This window comes from Plectrocnemia conspersa, unplaced genomic scaffold (genome assembly GCF_051122295.1).
Source record: "Plectrocnemia conspersa isolate PC_06_02 unplaced genomic scaffold, ASM5112229v1 ptg000002l, whole genome shotgun sequence".
Taxonomy (NCBI): Eukaryota; Metazoa; Arthropoda; class Insecta; order Trichoptera; family Polycentropodidae; genus Plectrocnemia; species Plectrocnemia conspersa.
Window position 1 is genome coordinate 16,578,360 of NW_028277166.1, and position 21,065 is coordinate 16,599,424.

General features: G+C 33.2%; 1 long non-coding RNA gene across 3 annotated transcripts in view; it reads left to right on the forward strand.

Moving 5' to 3' along the window:
* LOC148237870 (uncharacterized) overlaps nt 1-21,065 on the forward strand; it is a 158,366-nt gene that overhangs the window by 14,770 nt on the left and 122,531 nt on the right. The gene's annotated exons all lie outside the window — the stretch shown is intronic.

Consider the following 21,065-nt stretch of genomic DNA (forward strand, 5'->3'; position numbering starts at 1 on the left):
TGTGCTATCTTCACTGTCTGTGGCCAATGCCAATATTTGTACATGTGTTCTAAAACAGAACTCTAAACAGTGATGACGTTTTGCAAAAGGTATTTTTCCTTCTAAAAACCTCACCATTTCCCTTCTTCATTTTCAACATATTATGAATCATTCGGGGAATACTATTGTTGTGGCTATTTTTTTTCTTTATGCTTATTTTTAATTATAAATATATAATTTAATAAACGAAGACTTTATTTAATATGAAATATGATTTAAATCAATTTTTATTTTTATTAATTAGAATTAAATACTTTTGTAAACTGCTCATAAAGAGCGATACGATTTACAGAGTAACAATTTAAACGTAGAGCGTTTCAATTTTAAAGCAGGCGCCTCCGGAAGCGGATGCGGAAGCGGAAGCGGAAGCGGCTTAGAACAATTATGTATAAGATAAATACATTTTAATAAATGTAAGACACTGTTAGAGTGGAATTTTACAACACAATACGATACCCCGAGCCGACTCTCAGAGTGCTTCTTTTCTGTATTCGAGACGTAAAGTTTTCTTCGTAATGACAGGGATGGCTGGCGAAGTGAAAAACAAAGCAGGTATTGCATACACGAAATTCTTTTTACTATTGTAAATTTTTACCTCCATTCAGACATATTTTTACCCAAATCATCCACGGAATGTGCTTCACTTGTTAGAAGCATTAATAGATGAATGCTTCTATCATAGTAAATTGTATCTAACAATAAACCATAACATAAGTATATCTATAGTCTATGGTTCAAGTGTTGAAGTATACAATATAAGTGGGTACAGAAGTTAATAATATGTAACTCCAAATATTGATATTAATTATACGCACAATTCTAATCATTCAACAACAAAATCCTTTTACTCTCTCGACGCACGCATTTATTTTCGCACTATCTGACCATCGGATAAGATAAGATCAGATATATATTTTTAATTACAAAACACTTATCGATCATCCCGCATTTTCTGTCATAAAAGAACATATAAAATGAAAACACAGCGTTTCAATTTGTTCCCGTACAATAATAATTTTCCTCTGGCGCGCATTCAGAATTTCCCGGAAGTTGGCCAGCGCCGCTAAGTAAGTCATAAGCGGCTGCAGAAGCAATAAACTCGTAAATTACACTTCCGGTGTGTCTGTGGCGTGCGACAGAGACGCAAGACAACATGGCCGGAATTGTGTTTTATTTTCGCGATTTTAATTGCGCTTTCCGTTCTAATAAGCCGGATTTAGAGCGAGCGCGCCAATTGGATCCGTCGTGTTTAATTCATTTGAAAATATGTATTTATTTAATTACCTATTTTATAATGAGATACAATATACATACACGTACAGTGCCGTAATTGGGCAAATGCAACAGGTGCATAGGCGCAAGGCCCGGGATGAAGAAGGCTCTGAAACGGAACTGATAAAAATAAATTTTATAAAAAGTTTTTTTTTATTGTTTAAAAAAGATAACGTATTTATAAAATGTATAATTTGCCTCTATTTGTACTTTGCGCAGCTCATAATCTAAATTTAGCAGGTGTCCACGCTGTATTTACCACACCTTTTTGGTACTGTGTACAGTTTATTTATTTTTTCTCGAATGGAATATTTCAAGTGCTCTTTTTCTAGAATAGGTTATGGAATGATATTTTGTGATGCTAAATGGTAATATAATAGTCGATGACCACGCACATTGATTTTAAACAGCAAATTGCGGGTCATCGGTGAAAAGTCAGAATTTGGAATTATTAATAACTTTATTAGTATCATTTATGATACTAATAAAGTTATATTTTATTTTTTTTATTTTATTTTTTTTTATTTTTTTATTTTTTATTTATTTTATCATTTATGATACTAATAAAGTATAAAAAACACAATAATTGGCTAAAAATAGAACTTTGAAAATTTTCTGATATCACATTGTATTCGGACGACTTAAAAATATAATTAAAAAATGATAATTTTATGTGATAACCCGAAACTGACATTTTTTTTAATAAAGACTTGCCAAACATTATTTTCCTCAAAGCCTCTTAAAAATGATTTTTTTCAAGAAATTCCTCAAAGCCTTCTTGAAATCAATGCAGATAACATTTACCTGTTTGCCTAGATCAAGATTTTGGACACCAAATTTTAAAAATAACAACATATGATACATAAAAATGCTCTTGATCAATCAAGCATCCTTCGATATGGGCTGAAGCATACTTAGAATATTTTACCTACTGTTGATAAAACTATCACCAGCCTATAATTATCTATTATAGATTTGTTTCTTTTTTTATGTTTAGGAGTCATTTTTGTAATTTTCCATACATAAAGAAAAATATAATATACTCTCGATTATCCAGGTTAATGTTGAGAGGAAGAGCATGGAAAATCTGAACTATTATTTTTATTAGGTTATAAAAAATATATATTATATTACAACACAGATTACAATTTGCTTTTGAAAATCTCTTAATAATTGTTCATTATCGGTACGAATTATTCTAATAGCTATTAAATCGTTATATATTTAAATCCACTTTGGTCCATGTAGTGCAGTAAAGTTAATACCATCTTGTGATAAATGTAATTTCGGATTAAACGGAGCATTATCTATAATAATACTGCTTTATGTAGCAACTCTTTACTTTTTAATAAATCTCCTATTTCAAGAACATATTTGGTTTTGAAACAATCTTCGAAGATAGCTCTATCCATCCACGCTCATTTTCGGTTATAATAAATAATCAACAGGATGATTTTTTATTTCATTCACTTTACCTTACAGCATTGTTTGTTTTATATGTCACAACTGATGCGCATTCTTATTAAAAAACATTAGTAAAATTTAAAAAATGTGCTTATTTCAAGTACGGATAATCGGCACTAGGTCAATCGAGAGTATATTGTATTTGTTTACAATGAAAAGTTAAAGTGTGATAAAGTTCTGCATTTTTAAGCATACACATTTTTGTCAAATCAATATTTCAAACTTATATTGAAATGTCTAAATTGAAATATAAAATAAATTATTATGAAAAATAATGTCGGTTGACTAGTGCGTTCTGTGCTCTATGAACATGTTTAGATTTGATCATATCTATTTTTTTAGATTTTGATGAATTGCATTTCTTGTTTTATAATTTGGCCTATTTTTCAAAGAAAGAATTTCGTTACATTGTAACTTCTTTTTAGCTTCTCCGGAGGCGCGCGTTCGTTTTCGTTTTCGTCGAACGCTCAGAATAACGTATCCACGTGAACGTCGTGCGTCACGGAGAAAATTGCGATTTTCCGTCGATTCTCTTGTGTTTATTGCCGATGCGTATATACAGGATGATTGATTGAAAACGATATAAACGTCAATAAGTGTTTATTTTTAATGATACGCTTATAATATATTGCACGTGCTCTTATAAGGCAAAGCGGAAAATGTGCATTAGAAATATTTATGTAAATATTATAGTTGGTTGTTATGTTTATGTTATGTAATTAATGAAATAGTTTATTATTATTGAAAATTAAAAATAATTGCACATATCTATATGACATTGAAAATTACGGTTTGCTAGAATATACAATAATTAATTTTTATCATAGATATCAATAGATATCTTTCATAACTAATTTTCGTTTTTAATAAATTAAAAAATTACTACTGCACAGTTGAATCATAAAAAGTAGATTTTAAGTATTTTTTAAATTGTGGAAATATTTAGATAGTAAATGAAACTGGAAACTACTTGCAAATGAAGTGAAAAAAATAACGTTGCTTTTCAGTGTCAATAAAAATAATATATTATAGAAGTTATTTATGTATATTTGACAGTAAAAAGTTGGAAGTAGAAAACAATCAAATAAGACTATACGGAAAATTAGTTTTCTTATGAATTTGAGAGTGTGGAAAAATTATTGCATTGATAACAATAAACTGACGTCTAATTTTGTGTTCTTATTTTTAAGCCTATTATAAAAATACTAGGTTTTAATGACATTAGAAATATTTAAGAGCGTGATTGTAAACACATTTAGTTTATTCAGATGTTCTGTGGAAGAGTTCAGTTGAAAAAATAATACAAACAAAACTAAATCTGCGTCCGTGAAGTATATAATAAAGTACCCTCGTCGATGCAACTCTAGAGAATCATACCCCAGAACCTTTTGTGAGAAATTTATATTCCATCTGAAAATTTTTTTTGACCTTTTCTATTAAAAGTGAGTCGGTTGCATTATTTTGCAACTAAACTCGATTACACAACAAACACGCTGCCATCGAGCTACTACTAAGACGAATCCCTGAATATTTTGAACTGAATATGCTGATACACAAATAGGTTTCCCTGAATATGCTGATACACAAATAGGTTTATGTGCGATGAAGCACTCTATTATCAATTTCATTATCATTTTTGATGCCTAATGGTTATATATTTGCGGATGACCTCGCAAATAAATTTTTAAGACAATTTAAATGAGCAATTTATTAAATAATTGTTATATAAAACGAATTGTTTGTGCATTACTGTTGGACATTTTTGGTGCGGGCGAGCATTGGTCAGAACAGTGAACACCTTATGAATAATTCTGTAACGAATACTTTTCTGAAGGAAATATCCGTAGACTTACCTTACATTAAAGCACAAACAACACGTTTTATAAAACAAAGTTTTTATTTAAATGCACATTTAAATAAATATGTATAAAATGCATTCTAAGGAATACTGTAAAGAGTTAAAAATTACGAATAATTTTATTAATATCATTAATAAAAAAGAAAGATTAATGGGCTCATTGAAGATGTCTTCAGAATTTTTTTATTACATTAAAGAAAAATATTGCAATCGTGAAGAAGGTGCTGGAGTCACGTCAGATACTGTTCTTAAGTGGATTGATAAAGCATAGGACCGAACAATAGGGATGGAACTTACTTAGAATATACAAATAATAGGCATGCATCTGGTGAATAAACAGTGTAGTATTTTTTTAATAAGATTTTCGTGGATAAAAATCATTCTGTATATTGTTCAGTGAATAGTTCGGACATGAAGCTCGACCGAGTTATTTCGAATCGGCCGGACGTCTGCGGCGAAAGGTGAAGCAGTCGAACGCGGAAGTGCCAGAAATAACTTCCTCTCGCGTACTTATTTGACCATACTTCTTTGTCTTCTATATGCTGTCGTTGCTGCTTCTGCTTCCTACGTTCTCAGTATACAAGCTATATTTACGAACAACGTGTGTTAATTCTGACGCGATAAACACCAAGCGTATTTACATAAATTAAAATCAATACTTGTGTAGGTATAAACTATGAAGTATAACAAACCTTATTATTATAAAAATATATTTTTTTTAATATAGTAGGGAATGGTTTTCATGTATATAATTATAATAATATTTATGTTTTGATACGGTTGCCTAAGCATACAATTTTTCTTGAGTTACGAATTAGGTGCTGCAATTTTCCGTTACATTCTATAATATCATATAATATATTTTAAGCTATTTAGATTTGAAAGTATTCAATATGTCTAATTGGCATGAGTTGTCATTTAATTATTTAAGTTTTTTAATTAAAATAATTTACATACGTGCATAGTGCATATTATGCACAAGCTATTATGTAAATAAAAATAATCATAATTGTGTTTTAGATCAATAAAAAAATGACAGCGCAGCAATTATAAATCTATTAATCGTTGTAATATAATAATTTGTGTGCATTTGCATTTATAATTTATTCTTAAAGACATTACTGGGGCGCTTAAAGGAAGGCTTGTTATAGTTAGAGAATCATTGTTTATTTTTTTATGATGTTTGGATAGACTGCAGTGAGCTAATAACTCCCGCGCTGATATAGACATTGAGATCTATTATACATAATGAACTCTTTTCAACCACCTGCACAATAAGTTATAATTTTGAGGTCATTCTAACGTAATTTCGAACAAACGAAAAGAGCGATCCAAAGTCTTACAAGTAGGCCACACATAATGGAAGAAATGAGAATTACCTAATAGAACATCTGTCCAGAAACGTTGATCTCCCAAAAGTACCGCTGAAAAAATACTCTTTGTTTGGAAAAGATGCACTGTTGACAATACGTTTTATCCTGTGCACAATGCTTTTGTTATTCTACCCTTTGGTTACCGATTGCCTGAGTGGCCTACTGGATCATTTATATTTTAAGGCGTGAACGTATTTCGTGGATGTGTCCAAGAAGCGATGCAATTGGCCTGCAAAGATCCTCATCTGCGATTCGCCAGAGTTGTCTCTAATCAGCATTATAAAAGATGTGACACATGGTCACATCTTTTATGCTGCTGTGACGCCACAGAGTCACAGCAGCAGAGACGAGCGAGGATACTATATGCACACGAGACACATCAGTGGATCGTCCAACATCATCACGATAACACATCTATGGTAAACTACGCCATATCTATGTTTTTACCGGCTATGTAATGAATATTTAGTCTCCGAAATTCTCTCGTACAAAAATGTTGTGTATTGCTATAGTGCCCCAGAAAGCTACCGATTTCTTAGACGAGTAGTTTCCATGTAATTATGGGCACGAATCCAATATAACACAGTCGAGTTTTTTTCCATTCATATTTCCATTATGTGAAAAAATTGTTTTCCATAGAATAAATCCGATTTCGTTATCAAAGTTTGCTGAAATTCATGAAACTGCCGGAACGAAACGAAACGCGACATTCTCTTATTATGTTGTGTGTATAGACGTGCACATTACATACATAAACACATATGCGAATACATAGTATACACATAATACATATTCCTTTATTTTGCCATTACTTGTGTGTTCGTGCCGCGATAAGGCAACGCGCAAGAAAATATCGCGGAATGATAAGAAACAACACAAACACAACGGCGACGTTTCCAACCGGAAGCGCGTTTCTAATCAATCGATACATATCTGAATTGTTAATTGTGTTTTGTTCCACTGGCAACAACACGACAGAACCACAATTTCCGGCCGAGCCCGAAGACACCGTTTGACATTTGGGCACACAGCATTGTACGTATACGAACCGAAAGAGATAACCCTCGGTTTCCGGCGATGTTTATTTCTTTTGTGCCGGTAACGTCCCAACGCCGGATATCCGGCCTGGTAGCCTTTTATCTAAAGATTAACCACTTAAGTATGTAACGGAGCAACGGAAGCGAAAAACCTCGTTTCTGCCCGATGGCCCGCGGGCGGCTTAATTAAGCCGATCACTTTTTAATTATCTGTTTTGAAGAAAATTCTGTGTTTATATATATTTAAGATAAGAATTCATTATTTACTAAATGAGAAAATTCTGCGACAAATTCATCTTGTGTGATACTAAATTTCTTTGAATGCTAAACCATGAATCTGTTAACTCCTGAATCGACATCTCTGTGGCTTCCGATTTTTTTTTGTGAAAATCATATAGCATACAAGCGCGTAAAAACTTCTTATTTAGAACAAAATCTTCCACTGAAACTTGGGGTGTTTTTTGTTGTTGTTATGTTCGTAACCCACTCTCTAGATGTTAATCCAAACACTACAGAAAGAAAGACATGTGACCCAAATGATAAATAATTTACAACTGACCGTCAAACTTATTCAGAATAAAAACATCCTTTCTTTTGGGTACCCCTAATATATTATGGGCCAAAATGCATAAATGACTACATATTGAGCGCATATTACATGGGTTTGTTACATAGATGAGTAGCAAATCTTCTAACAATTAGTAATATTTATGGCTATGAAATCCTCCACAAAAAATGCAGCATTTAAAGCAAGATTTGCCCTAAACTCATAGTTAACCATGTAGTCCTGGTCTTCATATCGTTTGTTCCACTCAAAGGAATATTGATTCCACTAATTCCCATAGGAACAATAAAGAAAAGGGTAATTGTTATGGCACAGCTCAATCTCCATTTTAGAAATCTCCTGTATATCTTCTCTGATAATATTATACATATTTTATAATATTGAAATTTCATATCTGACATTTTCAAGTTTGGGTTTGTGTCTATGACACTTTATAAACATGTTCATGTTTTATTAGATACATATGTTTTCTTTATATATACTATATATATTAGAAAACCCTAAAATAAAATATATAATCAACATTCAATTATCACTTCAAAGCCTTTTTAAAACACTTGTATCTTTGTACATACAGATAGCACTATTGGCGATTTCCCAAAGGAATCCTATTCTTGAAGCATGGAAATAAGTAGCAGTATAAAGAAAAGCTCATAGTGAGTAGCATCGTTCCGAGCGAGCAAACACACGTTAATAACCGGGCGAAAAGCGGTAACCAGGGCCGTTTCTGGCTCGTGTGGCCGAGGGCGATTTACCAGCCGGGACCTAGGCGCCCTCGCCCTCACACTCTTTCGGGGCGCCTCCGCCCTCGGACTCCGCCTCGGCATGTTTCATTTCCTCTCAGCCTTTCCGCATATACTCATTTCCGCCTTCAACAGTTTTACGTCTTTCATTTCCCATTATATCACGGCTTTGTTGTTCCGAATGCATTATTCAAAAGCCATTTTCGCGAAGATATCGGATACAGGAAACGTTGCCTTCGACATACGTACATATATTTGGATAGTGGAGCAGTTTTATATTGGGTTGATCATTGAACCAGAAGCGAATTTAGATAATAATAATTAGAAAATATATGTAGCTTTACAATAAAATATATGAACGAGTTTAGTGTTTTTTTTATACTTTTGAAATCACAATTGATGACATCATTTCATTCTAATATCAATTGCAATAATATTTTCACGAGTATTTTTAAAAATCTTACGTGTTACGATTTTCATTTATATGGTAGAAATTATATTATTTCCATTACATGTTATTTATAAAAATATAGCCAAATAATACTTGCATATGTAGATGAATGAAAAGGTTTGGAAAGCTTAATTGTCTTTGTAAGTGTTTTAAGTACGAAGTAAGCTTTAATATTGTTATTCAATAAATATACATGATTTGAAAATCAGTGCGTTATCGTGGTGAAAAATTAAAGAGATTTTTGATTGAAATTCTTATCGTTCAATTTTAAGTATGTACTTAATCACTTCATCGTCGGTGGTGATCTTTCGTGATGTGTTCTTGTGATGATGCTGGATGATCCGTTGATGTGTCTGCTGATTTTTTGGCGTCTCTTCTAGTGCCCCTCTTATCGCGTCTCCTATCGTCTGCCTCCGTGTGCTTTCTTGTAATCAAATGTCACATAACGTTGGTTCGAAAAAGCTCTGGCGAATCGCAGATGAGTATGTTTACGTCTTCTGATTGTATGCTAATAATAATAATAATAATAAGTAAAAATCATATGTCGCCATTCCAATGCGTGTAAGTTCCGGTTAAAAATGTTGAATGTGTCCAAATAATGGCGAAGGTTGGGGAAGGGGTAGAATTCGAACATTGCCACAGTTCAAAAATGGTACGGTCTCGACGTCTCTTCCGGCGGGGTCCACTTCCGTTTCCGGCGACAGCGTCGGTCCCTTCCTCCTTCTTACTTCCCACCGACCGAGTCTTGGCCGTTTATTTTCATAACGGAAGCGCGCCGAATGGCCACATGCGAAATTTTTACCACTGTCCCCGTTTTTTTTCACGCTCACTGGCAGCACTGAAATCGCAATGTATACGTGTGTACTTTGAAACGACCATAAGATCGACCGTAAAATTTAAATAATCACCGAAAGTTAGCGCCTTTATTGTCGTTTTCAATGTAAAGTGTATTTATTCTCCAGCGTGGGGATACGGAAGGGTACGCAGCGTAAGAAGGTGCCCAATAATTAAAAAAATATATATAAGAGGTGATAAGCCTTAGCTGTAACTAAATAATTATTTAACCTAACCCTCGCATTAAATAAAATAATAATGAATACAGAAACAAATTATAACAAAATTAGGATTTTGTATAAGTAATGCCGCCGAGAGCGACCCGGGCCATGGGAAAACAATGATTCCGGGCCTCATGACAAAAATGGCATTTTATATCTTTTTTAACATCGTAATATAATTTCTTGAATAAATAATAATGGTACGAGTTAACTCATTCTATGCTACAAATAAATATATTTTCTGAAAACATATTTTATGCGAAATATTTTAATTAGACATTAAAAATTATTAAAAATATACATATAAATGTAATCATATTTTCTTTGCTGCTCAGTGTTGCCATTTTTTGCGCTCTCCTATTGGGCAAAATTTGGTTTAGATGTGCTTTATTCGATTCTCACTCGTAATATTGTTATAAAAAGGCATATCAAGGGATACACGATCAAATACCACACTACAGTTTAATGTTCTTATTCACGATAAACAATATCGCCTTCTCATTGATATGTGTTTAAAAACAAATCTAGCTATTGGTTAGCTTTTGGAAGGGGCGAGTCCGTTGATTAAATTTTGCAAAAGGATTAATAGAACAAAAGGTGAAGAAACCTTGCACTAGAGTAAGTTTCATATGCTGTGATAAATTCTGCTGGACATTGTATGATTAAAAATAATTTATTGTGATTAATTAACAATAATTGATCTATAAAGTTGCCATAGTTCAAATGTTTTACTACTTTACGTATATTAATTTACGTAGAGGTGAATGTACCAAGTGTGGTAATAAGCAGTCTGGAGCTAGGATGATCGCTTCCTGTTTTGAGGAAGAATCGCATATGTGTATTTCTGTAACGTTTGCTTTGCGAAGCTCAACAGCGTAAATTAGAACAGCAGATCTGATTCACACCGTTCAATAATAAACCTGTTTACGATTTAACTGTATGTCATGTATAGAAAATTGAATGATAAGAGTTTGTAACGTCTAATGGAAAGCAAAACATATTAAGATTCATTATTTTCCAGAATTTTATAATCCAAAACGTGTCGAAAGTCATGCACCATGACGGCTCGGCTCCCGACGTTTGAAGGAAGAAAACAGTGTTCTTGGAAGTCTTTGGAAGTAGCCGTCATCGTAACGTTTGGGCGCCACCGGTATGTCGCCACGAGGTGAACGCTCTGGAGCGAAAATAAACATTACGCTTTAATGTATTAAAAGTGCACACAGGCGCATGTGGACAATGTGTTTGCCGCTCGTTCGCCAACTCGACGATGCAACGAATGTGTGGCAGTGATACAAAACATTTCCTGTCCAGGATGTCTTCTGTATTTGTTGAAAACCATGCTAGTTGCGTACATCCGAGGCTTAGGATCCAAAGAAAGCGTCAAAAATAAAATATGAAATGTAGCATTCTGATGAAGTTAGGGATGCCAGTCTTACTGAATCCTCTATTTATCAAATAACTTCTATACTACGCGGTCCGTAAGGACACTGATAATATCAATATTCACCAATCGCGTGTTTATCAATAAACTTGGAAGCTGAAGTTGAGAGTTTCATTAAGTCCTCCTCGAAACCTTCGGTAAGCTTCACCGTGAACCGCTGATTTATAATAATGTAGTAAAGAATAATACTTTTACCGGCATCTCAGTATTATATTTTTAGCGTTCGCTTTTTAGTTCTGAGCGGTTCGAATAATATTTTGCCACGAGCGTGTCCAAGATATTGTTTTCGAGTATCGTCAGTTCTCAGTAAGCGTAACGGCCAGCTGAAAGCGAACGTGGGCCGCAGTTTTTCTTCTTTTTAGAATCCTTTGCAGAGAACAGGCTGCTGCTGCTGCTGCTGTTTTGACGATCCGTGACATCATCAGCCGGATCTGTGTCCGACTTCCAAGAACCACTAGTGACGTTACTACTTCGAAATGTGATCATTGGAATGCAATTCACGAGGAAGTGCGCTAATTGAACGGTGCTTTTTTATAATACATTGATTTATTATTATTATTAAATAATAAAAAATGAACATTATGATCGTTGTTCAGAAAATTAAAATTAAAAAAAAACAATCTGCAGGATTTTGAGATCCATCTCCAATTTTGCATATCCAGGGATCCTATCTTATATATAAAAAACATCTATCGATTTAAGATTCTTAGATATTAGTGTCATTTCCGCAGGCTTCGTGTAATTGCGAAAGTCGAGACGTTCGTTGGTTTGACCTTGACCTTGACCGTTGGAACGTGACCGGCGAGTGGTCTCTGCGATTTTGCATTTCACGTGATTTGTTGACTGTCAAATTTGTGCCGCAGGAAAGTTCACAGGCTTCCTTCCGAAGCGTTTGGAAATTCAAATCGGACAATCGGCACGAGCGACTCTGTTTAGTAGTCATTGGCTTATAAATACCAGTGGAGAATATTTCAAAGGTTTCTAACGATGGGATTACCTTTGATTATCTTTCGCCGGAATTCATTCCTAGTTGTTGAGATGATAAAATCAATAATGTTATGTAATAATATAAGACATTATGTCGTGTATGTGTTGAATAGTGATGCTTTATAATGTAGACTTTAAATTTGTCAGTCAGTCTTCACCCGAGTCGAGATAAAAATTATTTAACGTGGTGTCTATAAGTTTATCAAATAGCCTAGAAGCTAACAAGAGTTTGAATATAATATCTTAAATCCTCCTTGAAACCTTATTCGATAAACTTTGAACCTTCCTCGAAACATGATTCATCAATGACACGCAAAACAACATCAAATTAGTGGCATTGACGAGCTTCATAAGACTCACGAATTTATAACAATAGTAATGAAAGACACGCCTAGAATAATCTAGGCATATTTAACGCTTTTCATAAGTACAAAATGATACTGCTTACGTAAAAAAATTTGTTCCGAAAAGGTGCTCGTATTTCAAAACACTCGTACACCACAGTAAATTTTCCTTAAGTTAATTCGTCTGAAAACCAAAAAATATTGATTTAAAAATTATTAATAGAAAATTCACGTTTTTCATTATTTCCATATATTATAAAATTATTAATTATTCATATTGGAATCACTGCTGTCTATCATTGATAGGCTATCAGCTATCAGTGATAGCTCAATGAACTTTAGCTAGGTATGTATCCAACGACACTTGCTTTTTGTCTCCATTTGAGGATTCGGCGAAAATGTGACATTGCATTGTCATTGAATATATTAATGACTCACACTGCTACAACCTTCCTCTGGTGGTGATTTCCTACGAAATTTTGCACTATTTCCTGCACTTTACAGATATTTCTAATCTCATTTAAAGTGAGGATTTTTTAGAATTTCTTATCCTCCTCAGATTAGATTCCCTCTGTAGTCTCGTGCTGTTACTCGCTACGCAGCTCTATTTGTTATTCGGTGATCAGCTACTGACCATGTAGTTATTGAATATGACCTTATTCTCTTACTGTCTTATGTTCAACCCCAAGGAAACAATTTCATCGACAATTGGTGACTACATACTGCATACTGTTCATACGCAAACCCATCAGGACCGCCGCGTGCGAACCAATGACAAAAATTGCATTTTATATATTTTTTAACATCGTAATATAATTTCTTGAATAAATAATAATAGGTACGAGCTAACCCTTTTTATGCTACAAATTAATAAACAACTAAGCCACCGTTGCAACATATTTTCTGAAATCATATTTTATCCATATTAGGCATTAAAAATTATTCAAAATATCTACTCATAATATTTACCTAATAATTAGTCGTATTTTCTTTACTTCTCAGTGTTGCCATATATTGAATTTGCAGTCCGGGTTAAAAGCAATAAAATTGTGCCATCGCGGAGAAAACGCTCGATTATCAAGTGTTTATATTAAGACTTTTTATTACAATATTACGAGTGAGAATTGAATAAAGCACATCAAAACCGAATTTTGTCCAATAGGAGAACGCAAAAAACAATTATCACTTCTCAGAAGTCAAAAATTCACGTCAAAAGCAGTCGGTGCCGTCGCAGTGCAACGGCACCGACACGATTTTATTGCTTTTGACGTGAATTTTTGTCTTCTGAGAAGTGATAATTGTTTTTCCGCTATACTATTGACCAACATTTGGTTTAAATATACTTTGATCAGCCCTCTTATATTATAAGTCCATAGTAATATCGGTAAAGATAGCTATCATATTTTTAAAACATAGTGTAATATCAAAATGCAGACAAACTATGAAGCAATATGTGAGATACGATGTCTGTCTGTACTTATTCTTTGGCTCATTTTCCCCTGATGATGAGTCGGCTTAGTTTGTATTTTGGACTTGACCTAAGAAATTTTAGAACTTTCATTGGATTAGGTTTGGGTTTGAACAGCAAATGGACGTTTTTCAACTGTCAAATATCTGAGAGATGAGTTGGCTAAGTTATTATTTTGGACTTGACCTAATGAAAGTTCTGAAAATATATTTTGTGTTAGAACTTTCATTAGGTTAGGTTTGGGTTTGAACAGCAAACGGATGATTCGCAACTGTCAAATTGATTTTCAAAGACATTTTAGAGCAGCATATTGGCGCCTATCAGTTAAGTTATATTTTCGCTAGTAGACATATATATTTACTGGTAAAATAGTATTTGGACTTTACTAGTAAAAATATAGCTTTACCAATAAATACACATTCACTGTGACATGTAAATAAATAAATAATGATAAGTATGGAAATATATGTATATATTACTATATATAGAAAACGTTCAAAAAGCAATAAAGACAATAATAATTTGCAAACAAATTTTAACACAAACGGAGCCGCGTCTACAATCTGTCCCTTTGAATAATAATATTTATTGTGAAAGTACTACTTAGAAAGTGGGTGTTTTTGAAGGCAATGTTCCGCTCCTTTTATTTCTTGTATATATAAAAAGGGCTGAAGGAACTTATACCTGAAATACATCAGTACATGCATCTCAAACAACTGTAGCTTAGTTCAGATTAATTATTGAAGGTCGATCTTTACTTTTTTATAAATATATTCTTGCTAAGATTTTTTTCAGAATTTGTAGAATTCCTCCAGTAAGTCATCCTCAAGGTCTAGATGATGTGCAGGAGTAGGGATTCCAATCCCGGGATCCCGGATCCCGGGATCCCGAACGATTTTCAATACCCGATGAGTCCCGGGATTATAAAACATAATCCCGATTTTTTTTTTGATTGATTGATTTATCAAGCACAATCGAATTATTATTGACAAAATCGTTATATTTCGTATACAAACTTGCGCGAGTTGCACGTGTCATCTGTAAATCTTTGAGGCTGTGAGTCTGAACGTGCTTTTTCAGCTGCAGGCTACTTAGGAACCAAAATCAGATCAAGGCTAAATGATGAAACGCTTGATGCTTTGATGTTACTTCGTGAGTTTTTTCCAAAATAATGTTTTCCATTAATTGTGTCTATGAATGTACATATGTACATATATTGTCAAAAGTTCATTTTTTATTTTCTCAAATAAATAAATAAGACCTTCCCTTTTTTATTTTTATTATATTATTTTCTATTTTAAGTCCAAGACTAAAATTATACGTACTTTATACATTGTACGTTATAAAAAACATATGTAAAAAAAATATTGTAATATTCATTTTAAATTATTTTTTTCGATAAAATAACATGAAAATTATCCCGGGACTGGTCCCGGGATCCCGGGATCAACTAATTGCAATACCGAAATCCCGGGATCAAAATTTTGGTCCGGGATTGGAATCCCTATGCAGGAGAATTATCCATAAGCAAATTATTTTCAAAAATAATTATCGACTAGCAAAATGTCAGTTGGGGAGAAAGTGACGAAACACGCACTAGTCGTATTGCATGACATCGCTCGTTTATCAAGTCAAAATTAATTTTGATTTTTTTTTAATTAGTTAGATTGTATTTTGAAACAATTGTAAATCAAGTTATTCGCAATCCAGGTTTCACTGTATTTATTTTTGTACCTTTCAATTCTGGTACATAATACTTTGATTAATTTTGCTCAAACGAAAGATATAAATTGAGTCATAATTACAGGCCACTAAATATATCATAAGCGATTCATTTCATAAAAAAATATTGAAAATTTAATGCGTCCGACGTATTATATTTCAGAGGCGAGAATTAGCGTTAAATAAATATGTCATAATCCGAAATTTGATACATTAAATACAATATTTAATACGTACTTATCCTATGTTATACATCCAATACGTCTTCACAATTAAATCTCCATGCTTCGCTTTTTGACAGTTCGTCACATGTCGCGGCCCTAACTGCGATATATAACATTTTTTATGTCGGATTATTAAATCCATGAAAAAAATTAAAACGAGCGCGCTAGTTTCATATTTTGACACGCAAAATTTATAACACATAAACAACGCTGGATGAACGAGTATTTTTTTATAAGTTTGTTATCATAATTCATAAATATACTGCTGCGTCTTGGCGTAATAAACGTCAGTGTTTGTAATAGTTTTGTTTTGCAACTGTTTTATAGTATATAAAATTGACAAAAATAATATATTAAAACCGTAATTGAACTTCAGTTATTATTAAAACGATCGTAAATTATTTTATTCAAGTATTTTTATAACGCACGATAAACATATGATTATAATAAAAAATATATACGTTACGTAATGTGTTAAACTGTTTTGATATTGTTTGTTATAAATTGTAGGTCTTCTGCTCTTTTTGATTTTCATCAACGACATACATGTGGCATTTAGGAAATCGGAATATTTATTGTATGCTGATGAGTATTCGCACAAAATCGTTTCCACCCTTTCTTAAGCAACCGTATAAAATATCCAGCGGTTGTAAAACATATTGAAATATTCGTACAAAATAAATTTTTAACAAAACAGGATATATAAAAATTCTCGAGAGATAAGAAAATTTGAAGAGAAGTAAAAAAAAAATTGTCATTTTTCTCGATACATTCTCAAGAAGAATCACTAATTCTGAATAAGGCCGTGTAGATATTAATAACAAATATGATAATAATATAGTTTTCTTATTAAATATCATATTATATTCAAATTAAAATTTTATCCTAAAGCTGTTATATATATATATTATATAACTTATTCGAAGGTGATTCGTAGTTTTAGGCGGCATCGAATTATTAATCGGCAAGTCGAGGAATGACGTTTGAAAGTAAAATACATTAGAAGAAAACTTACAAATCTATGTTTTCGTTGCAAATTTCCATGAAGACGTTTCATACAAAAATCGACGCATGTGGAATTCTGCGAAGGATACGTACAAAAAATATATGCGTAAAAAAAACAACGGTATAATGATGTTTAGGTGTCGCTCGTTCAATAATTTATTTTAGTTCCGGGTTTATAAGAGAACCGAGCTTTGAGATTGCGATTTATAAACAAGAATTTATTATGCAGCCGGCAGTGGCGCCAAACATTTTTACACACTGATTCGTAATTGGTTGTAACGTATGTGATGTCATATGTGTTTATAATGATATTAACTCCTCAATCAGGTCGTAATCTTGCAAGTTAGCTAGGTAACGGAAATATTTCGAGGAATTACCTGATGAGTTAATAATTTTATATATAAAATAATAAGTGATTTTAGCTTATCAATTATGTATTTAAATGTTTTTATATCACCTTATATAAAACGGCATAATCGATTCAACGAACCTTTATTGTTTTCTTAATTGGCAATAAACATTCTTAGCTTGAGGAAGTATACATAATAATAAACACGCATCATCATAAGAAAATCAATGTCATGTATGTAATTAAATTTGCATACATGTGTTTGAGTCTTTATGGATATTGCAATGATTTATGTTTAAAGTATGCCAAAAACTAATTAGACTGCTATGTTAGTAAATAAAGCATTAGGTACAGTCAATATTTTTGTTACATTAAGCATTAGATTAAATAATTAATGCGAGAATGGAAATATTGTATAACTGATGTTAGACATCTGCAGACGACTTGAAATATATTTTATAATTGCATACTATTAATATACAATTGCATTATAGTACAGTTATAATTATATGAACTATTTTTAACACTCATTCGAGCAAATGAGCATTCTGCTATTACTACTGATCTATGGTGAAAAAAGCCGTTCCTTGAATAATAATATTAATATAAATTTGCAGGGCTCTGTGAAGTTCAATTATGTCATAAATTGTATTATGTTATTTTGCGTATCGTTGATAAATCATGTGGTTGAAGGTTTTAGGAAGGGTTTGAAATTTTCAATGAATCGTAGCGACTCTCTTCAGCTTCCAGCTTCAAAGTTCATCGCCAAAGGTTTAGAGAAAGGATTGAAGTATTCTAATTAAAAGCCATATAGCTTTATTTAGATTATTAGAAATAAAATAATTGTTATCGCTGAGAGCTAGCGATAAAAAATACTAAGATAAAGATCGATATTATCAATGTTCTAACGGACCGTATGGAACGAAATGTTATTTTTATTTTATTTTATTTTTTATTTTTTCGATTAAATTAAGACCATCGTGGCCTAACAGGTTACCACAATGCGCCACGATGGTCGAAAGCAAATTATAAATTTATAAAACATAAAAAAACGTATATATATAAATAAATATAACAATACTTAAACATAACAAAAAAAATTATAAAATATTAAAATTAAAAGATATAAACCGGATCAGATCCTCGTAGCTAACATTAAATAAATCAATTTTCAATGCCAGCGTATTAAGGAGCCGTATGGCCACAGCTATAGGCGAGTCAGCAAGTGCGGATGTCCTAGCCCTAACTGCCATCAAAAGAGGTCTCGATCGTGATTCTCGAAAATGTTCCGGAACCCAAAACTGGAATTCCTCGAGAATAGCTGGATTGTCGACAGCACCTTTTATTAGTTTGAAAAAATGCTTAGCTACATACAGCTTTCTGCGAGAATTCAGCGAATCATATCCCAACGCTCCTAAAAGAAAGGCGCTGGGATATAAGAACGGATAATAACCAAATGTCCTTTTGTAAAGGTATCTTAAATACCTTTTTTGAATTTTTTCTACTAAAAGGGAATATTTGGCTATTCGGGGATTCCAAATTATAGATCCCGATTCAAGAATGCTACGAACTAAGGTGTCATAGAGGATGCGAATAACTGACGGATCGTCAAAGTGAAAGGCATTCCTCATAACAAAGCCGAGCATCTTGGAAGATTTATCACAGACGTCGTGTATGTGTAGAGAGAACCTCCATTTGCTCTCGAAAGTGATTCCGAAATCTTTAATGGAAGTTTCTCTAGTCAAAATGTTACCACCGAGATGGTAGAAATAAGCTGATGGCGAACGGGATCGAGAAAATGACACAGTATGGCACTTTCCGACACTAAAGGGCGGACGGTTAACGGAAGCCCATCTCCACAGAGAGTCTAAATCACTTTGTAGAGAGAAGGAGTCCGCAACAGATCGAATGCATTTATATAATTTTAAATCATCTGCGTACAGAAGAAAACTTGAATGTTTAATTGCTGTATTTATGTCATTAATAAATAACACAAAAAGCAGAGGTCCCAAATTGGATCCTTGAGGAACCCCCGAAGGGGTAAAATATTCTTTTGACAATCGGCCACCATAGGTTACAAACTGTCTACGATTGCTTAAATAACTCGAAAATAACCGAGTTAAATTATATGAGCAACCGAAGTTCGACAATTTTTTTAATAATAACGTATGACAAACTTTGTCAAAGGCTTTCTCAAAATCTGTATACACGACGTCTACTTGAATTCCGGCATCGAGAGAAGTTGTCACCGTTTTGGTGAACGACAGAAGATTAGTAACAGTGGAACGGGCAGGACGAAACCCGTGCTGTTGGTCTAATAAAACTTGCTGAAAGTGATTGTAGAGATATTTATGAATAATTATTTCAAATAATTTAGCAGGAGCTGACAACACTGCTACTGGTCTATAATTCTTTATATATAATTTGTCACCCTTTTTATGAATAGGGGTGACTTTTGTGCATTTCCATAGATCAGGAAATGATGATGTTTTGAGAATCAGATCATAAATACATTTTAGAGGAGCAGCGAGACTGACTTCGCAACCCTTCAAAATAAAATCGGGAATTAAATCAGGTCCAGAAGAACGCCCTGTCTTTAATTTATTAAATCCGTATTTAAGATCTGAGTGCTCAGTTTCTTTGATGGTCAGTACTGAAGACCAAGAACATGAAGTAGGAAGCGACTGAGCAGAAGTCGAAAAATATTCCTCGAAAACAGAACGAAAATATTGCGCAAAACCGTCAGCAATATTTTGTGAACCATCCAATGTTTTATCGTCGAGGTTCATCACTTTCGATGTAGACTGAGTAGCGCGTTTAGTGCCAATGAATCTCCAGAACGCTTTGGGATCATTAATAATTTGTTTTTGGCAATTTTTGTAATGATTGCGATGACAGGAAATTATTAAACACTTAACGCGTGCTCTTAATGAACGAAATTCCTCGAGAGCAGTTGGATGTCCCGATCTCTTCCATAACTTATGAAAGGCGTGCTTTCTTTTTAGCAATGAGATGATCTCATGAGAAAACCATCTAGGATATGACACGTTAAGCACTTGAGGGCGCTTTCGAATAAAGAACTGGTCGAATGCACTATAAAGAACCTCATAGAAGGCCGCCAGGGAAGATTTAACATCAACGCACCCGCCAACTCGGCTCCAGTCCATACCTAAAAGTAAATTATTTAATAAACCAAAATCCACACAATTTCCAAACGACCATCCGAAATCATTCCGATCGCTCACGCATTCCAACTCATTCGTAGTTATGCCATTTTTATTTATATTTAATTTTATCATTAGCGCCGGGTGATAATTATCTTCCGACACCAATACGAATTCGCTCTTAATTACTATGCAATTATTTACATTTGTATAAATTAGATCTAATTTGTCACCAAAATTATTATTTACACAATTTATTTGATTTAAATTAAAAATATTACTTATTAAACTTAATTCAATATTGGCACTAATGTTCGTAGGTAAATTAAAATCACCCAAGATGATACATTTTTTCTTAAAAAAATATTCAGATTCCGACTGAATCTTACGAAAAAATGCAGCAGTGACGTCTAAGAGCACATCTCCGCCTCTGCTGCATCGATCTCTTCTAAACACGGTGTAACGATCATCGAAGAGCTCAGCGCTCAGCACGGAATCATATAT